The following is a 6,000-nucleotide window of genomic DNA, read 5'->3' as shown; positions in this document are numbered from 1 at the left end:
AAGTTTGATTTTACCCCATCTCATCCTGAGAGCTCTCTCCCTGCCATCCTCTTGCATGCACAACCATTCAAGTGTGTTTATTGTGACATTTCTTTGGGTGTGTTTTTTCAAAGGTGCAGTGGCTTATGTGCAAATATTTTTAATTTATGTAAACTGTATTGTTTTCAGTCTCATGTTTTTCAGCATTATTTTACTTCATTCAGCAACAGTTGGAGAAATACTTATATTTCAGAACCCATTCTTGTGGTGGTGTGTTTGAATGATCTCCCAAGTGCAGGCAGCAAGAGTGAACATCTTCATGGGCTCCCCACCTGATCTTGTGTGTATATTCTTCAAAACTTATACACAGGAGTGGGATTGCTGGGTGTTAGACTCATGAAGAACTAATCCATTAGATAGTGCCAGATCCCTCTCCAGAGTGGCTGCCCCAGGCCCAGTTCCACCACAGTCCATTATGATTCCTTAACCCATGGCAGGAAATTGCAGTTGTGCAGTATTAATGGGTATAAAACAATAGCTCTTAATTTACATATATTGGACCACTCAGGCTTCTTTCTGTTCACATGCTTGCTGGTCCTTTGGATGGCTTCCTTGGTAAACAACCGTTTACCTCTCTGTCATTGTATTGGTGCTGGTATCTTTCTTGGTGTTTTCTAGGAGTTCACTGAAGTTTCCCATTACCTGTTTCTTTTTCATTTCAGAATCTTCTGTCCTGTCACGCATCTATTGCTCTGATAGTATCCCTCCTTCAACAGAAATCCCTGGTTTTAACGTAATCATTGTCTTACCTTACAGATTCTGCTTATGAAGTTCATTTAAATTTTTCTCCACAGAGTGAGCCAGTCTTACCAACACCATAGACTAACCTTTTCCAGTTGGTTGTTAAAATATTTTTATCATTTAATATTAAGATTTTTTTCCATTTCCCTAACTCTAACTTCATTTATTCCACAAAAATGCTTGTGTAAGTTGAAATGACCAGAAGCTTACTAAAATAAGCTGCCTCCCACTGTGTAGTAAGAATAACACTTCAAAAATGATGTCAACCTGCTCTTAACCCTGCCTCCACCTAGTTTCATCTACACTCTAGGTGGAAATACAGTGTAATTGCTGAAATAACTATTAGTTGTTGACTCTGTTCATTCTGGCTATAGAGTGTCAACCATGTCAATCTGAACTAATTCTGGCCCCATCCAACTATATCCTGTAGTGACTTCATTTATCAACCCTCTGCTCATTGTGGATTTATGAATTGTTTATAGGGCATGCAAAAACACATAAACAAATGTGCTATCCTAAATATTTGTATCTTAAAAATTATACTTTGGGAAAATTCAAACCTGTATGTAAATAAAAGACAAAGAAGCACAAACATTTCTAAGAATGCTTCCATCCAGTAATCTCTTAGTGCCTTGAAGTATCCTTAGGACTTTACACACTGCCTTAGGCAGAATAATAAATAAAATTTCCTCGAGTTTGTCATGTTATTTTGACTAATAGCTAAAATAGGGAAGAACAAATAATTTCATATTTATTTTTAATTATGAATTGAATCCTGATAATAAAAATATTATTAATATTACTGGTAATTAGGACATACTGCCTTTTGCTGAGCATGGTACGTACGTGACCTCATTTAATCCTCAACAGCCCCATGAAGGATGTTTTACCATCCCCATTTTGTATGTGAGAAACTGAAGGCCAGAGAAATGTCCTTTTCCCAAGATCACATATCTACTTAAGGAACAAGGCTGAATCAAACTCAGCCCATTCCAAAGATAGGCTCTTGCCGCTACTCACACCGTTCCCATTAGTGTGCATTAAACCTAAGTGCTATCGCATTAAATGAGGATGTGTTGATATTTACACAAAAATATTTGAATATTTCCTGATGTCCAGTTTTATGTATTGCAATTTCTGTTTGTTTTTATCAATATCTGTTTTCTTGATTATGATCTTTGGTCACCTTCATGTAATGTATTTTCTATCTATACTTTTTTGTTTACAGGACTAGAATATCTTATTTCTTCACTTGTACCTAGACATAATGAAAACAATATTAAGCTTTTGTATAAACAACAAATATTAACATGAGTACACTCCACTAAATCTGATAATTACTTGTCTCATTTAATTGATTGACTATAATCTCCTTTCAACATCTGTATAGTTTCTTCAATACTATAAATTCTAAAAGTAGCTTTCTGTGATGTCCCTGGCACTTTAAATGTTTTGGGATTTTCTTTTTAAAGAAATAAAATTTTAAAGCAACCAGGTAAAAAAGTGATCCCTTTAGTACAGAGTCAGAGTTGCTGACTTAGTGATTATTGATCTTTTTAAAATTTCTCCCAGTGATTTGTTTATTAAAAGCCTGATCTTATATTGGAGTGAGAATATTTTTATTGGGAATGTATCTCTGTTCCCTGACAAAGTCATTCCTCATTCTCAAAGTCCTCCCCCCCCCTGCCCAGCCCTGTTGATCCCATCAGACATTCCTACCAGAAGCAGCCCTGTTTACATAACTGCCCCTGTAGGATGGAATATTTTACTGAGCACCATCCTACACATGCACCACAGCCTGTTTAACATGGAAGAGGGTCAAACCTGAAAGGCACCACGGAATGCCCAGTGAGCCAGGTCTGTGCTGAATAAGAATAGAGGCATTTGGAAGAAAATAAAGCTTTAGACAAGAGCAGGGGCTTCTTGTCAGCACAGACTAAAGAGGGAGTGGAAGGGAAACCCATTTGCTGATTTTGGAGTAGGACAAAGGTATGTTTTTGCTGTTTGAAAGCATGCTCATTCATTAAGCAGTTTAACAAAAGTGGAGCTACAAGCCAACAGAACCAACCGCAGGGTGTTCTGCATTTTTTAATTAAAGAAAAAGATTGGCAAGAATGAAGAGCTCTTCATTTTATGGAGTTTCTTTTTTTTTTTCTTTCTTTCTTTCCCCCTGCAGTTTTAACAGATTCCTAAGAAGCATAGGACTCTAGTCCACTGTCGTCATGGTCACAAATACATTTTAATTTTAAGCATGAGATAATGGATCACACTGTTGAGTAAGCCTAAAAAAGATTTCGCTTGATGTTTTTTCAGTCTTTTTCCTAGAATCAGTGAGCCACCCCTAGGACCTTCTGCCTTTCTTCCTCCTCTCTTCTTCCCAATTACCCCATTACCAGTTGCCCTATTTCTTTACTTGCGTCACATTTAGAATACCTCTGATGTCTCATATTCTGGAGGAGTTTTTTCCAGGATTAGCATAAGGAACTAATGACCTTTCTTCCGTCTGTTAAGAAAACCAGAAATAACAGCATGATTGCTCTTCTCTTCATTGACGACAAGTACAGCTTCATCCTCACTTTGACCCCTTTTGACAAATAACACTCACTGAGCCCGTGCTGTGTGACACTTTGGGTTAAGCTCTTTATATGTGTTCAGTCACCCCCAAGTGTAATGTTGGTTTTTACTGACCTGTATTGAAGAACTAGGAAACGAACGGAGGCATAGAAAGTTATGACTCAATCAGGGTCGCCCAGTAAGAGAAAACTGGGATTTGGACTTCAGAAGTTTATGCACTTAGCTCCCAGGCAAAGATGTGAAGCCAAAATGATAATCCAAGCTAACAACCTTGTGCTGAGCCATGAGAGCAGAATACACCTGCCTCTGGAGGCTTCCTACCTTGGCTCTGCTCTGTATTAAGTGCCAGACTTCAAGGCATTGCCTTGCTTTATTTTTCTGTAGAGCAGTTTTAAGTTCATAGCCAAATAGAGAAGACGGTACAAAGATTTCCCATATATCCCCTACCCCCACCTGTACACAGCTTCCCCTGTTATCAGCATCCCGTATCAGAATGTTATGTTTGTTATGGTTGATGAATCTATACTTGGCATGTTACTACCCAAAGGCTCATAGTTTACATAGGATTCACTCTTGGTGCTGTTCATTCTGTGGGTTTGAACAAATGTATAATGACATGTAACCACCAGTACAGTAGCATGCAGAATGTCTTCACTGTCCTGAAAAGCCTGTGTTCCACCTATTCATCCTCCCCTTCTTCTTAATCCCTCCAACCCATAGCTACTGATCATTTTACTGCTCCATAGTTGTGCCTTTTCCAGAATGTCATAGAGTTAGAATTGTGGAGCCTTTTCAGATTGGCGTCTTTCACAGGATAATATGCATTTAAGTTCTTTCATATCTTTTCATTGCTTGCTTGATTCCTTTGCTCTTTGCAGCTAAACGTATCCGTAGCCTTTCCAGAAGGGCAGCGTGGGACCTATGCCAGCATGTTTTTATTTTGTCTTTGCTAGATTTCAGTGCACTAAACCAGTGTTGGTGTGAAAAATTGGGCTGTCCCTCCCTGGATAATTCAGTGTCTGCTCTGTAACATACTTTTAAGAAACTATTCTTGTTTCTTTACATGGTGTTTTTAATCACTTCAGTTTTGGCACAGAGGTTAAAAACTGGATCTCTTATAATCAAGGCACTTTTTTTCCCTAATAAAAACCACAGCTTGAGCAGCTGCTTGTATTATTGTCTCTCCTCTGTGGTCCCACTGGTGTGTGGGAGTTTACTGTTGGGCTGTGGAAAAGGGAGCGCCTAAGAAGCCAAGAACGGGGTCATGTTTCAATAGAGAAATAATGGTGGAATGCTAAAATCCTTGAGCGTGTTCCTTGCTCTCCTCCGTCTTTGGTCATGCAACTTGGCTCTCTTTTTCTTTTTTAAATACTTCCATAAGGCATGGAAAGCAGGCATAGAGCAGAAGGTCCATAGTATCAAAAACTCCTAGACTTTCTAGGAGTTTTCTAAACAGCATGCCCTCGCTTTGGCCTGTTGTTATAAGTGACAGTGTGGCTTTAAAGCCCATCTGTGTTGTGAACCTCCATATTGCATCTACATTGGTGTGGTAGTCCTTTCTCCTGAGTTGAAACCATGTCTATCTGGGCATAATGTCTTTTTCTTGTGTCTGTGTCTGCATTGCATTTCCTTTCTTTACCCATCTGTTTCCACATCTTCCTTTCTCCCCATCTTATCTTTCCTGCTCCTTGTTTTCTAGTTAGCTTTGTTTTCCCCCTTCACTTTTCACGTAATACAACCTAAAATTTGATAAGCAAGATTTTATTTTGATGCAATTAATTTTTTTTTTTTTGTTTTTGCAAATAATTAGATCCTTTTCTATTTCTCCAAGAAGGAGCTATATCAGACGAAATTGCTTTTTACATATTAGAACCGTGCTTTTTCTTTTTTTTTAATATAGTTTTTTGATCTTTAATAGAAGCAGCTGCTTCATCCTGGCCGCCAGCCACAATGCCAGACATTGTGAAAGGGTGGCTGGGTTCTGATTACACCGAATGGGGTGAATCCCCAGTGACTCTGTGGACCTTCATGCTTAAGTCACCCTACGTCACATTTGAATGAAGATAAAGTTTGTCATTTAACCAGTTGCCAGGGTCACTCTGGGAATTAAAAAAGACAGTCTGAATAGAAATTCTATCACAAAAGAATTCATTACATATGTAAATAGTAAATAACCCTCTTCCTACTAACTTTTTGATATTCTTTCAAAAATACAGGCAAGGCATAGCCAGCACCTCGTTCTAAGAAAGTATTGGTGGTTTTGTTTGTTTGTTTTTTTTTTTTTTTTTTTTTTTTGGTATGCATCAGAGCAACAGTGGATTTGGGTCAGAACATAGAGTTATGATCCTGGATTTGCTACTGACTTGCTCTGACCACGGCAAATTCCTTAGCCTCTGTGGGATACAGTTTTCTTGCCAGTAAAATCTCTAATACTCCCTGTCCATGTCCATGGATTGTTGAACACAGTAATATGTGTGGGAAAGCAGGCTAACTGTGGAGAATCGTCCTGAGATGACTCTAGTCCAGAGGGTCAGGCTCCATGTTTTCTGTTTTGTCTTTCCAGATGTGGTAGTCTCTTAAGAAGCTGGTTGTTTGGTCTATGATTCTCTCTTCTAATTCTTTGTCAGCACTAGCACTGGACACATT

The 6,000-nt window shown here is 38.5% G+C and overlaps 1 protein-coding gene across 2 annotated transcripts in view; it reads left to right on the top strand.

Moving 5' to 3' along the window:
- Window positions 1-6,000, top strand: part of GAREM1 (GRB2 associated regulator of MAPK1 subtype 1) — a 186,721-nt gene that overhangs the window by 128,234 nt on the left and 52,487 nt on the right. The window lies entirely within an intron of this gene.

Source organism: Spermophilus citellus, assembly GCF_964194105.1.
Source record: "Spermophilus citellus genome assembly, chromosome: 12".
NCBI lineage: Eukaryota > Metazoa > Chordata > Mammalia > Rodentia > Sciuridae > Spermophilus > Spermophilus citellus.
The sequence above is the reverse complement of the archived record's forward strand: the minus strand, read 5'-3'. Positions and strand labels throughout refer to the sequence as shown.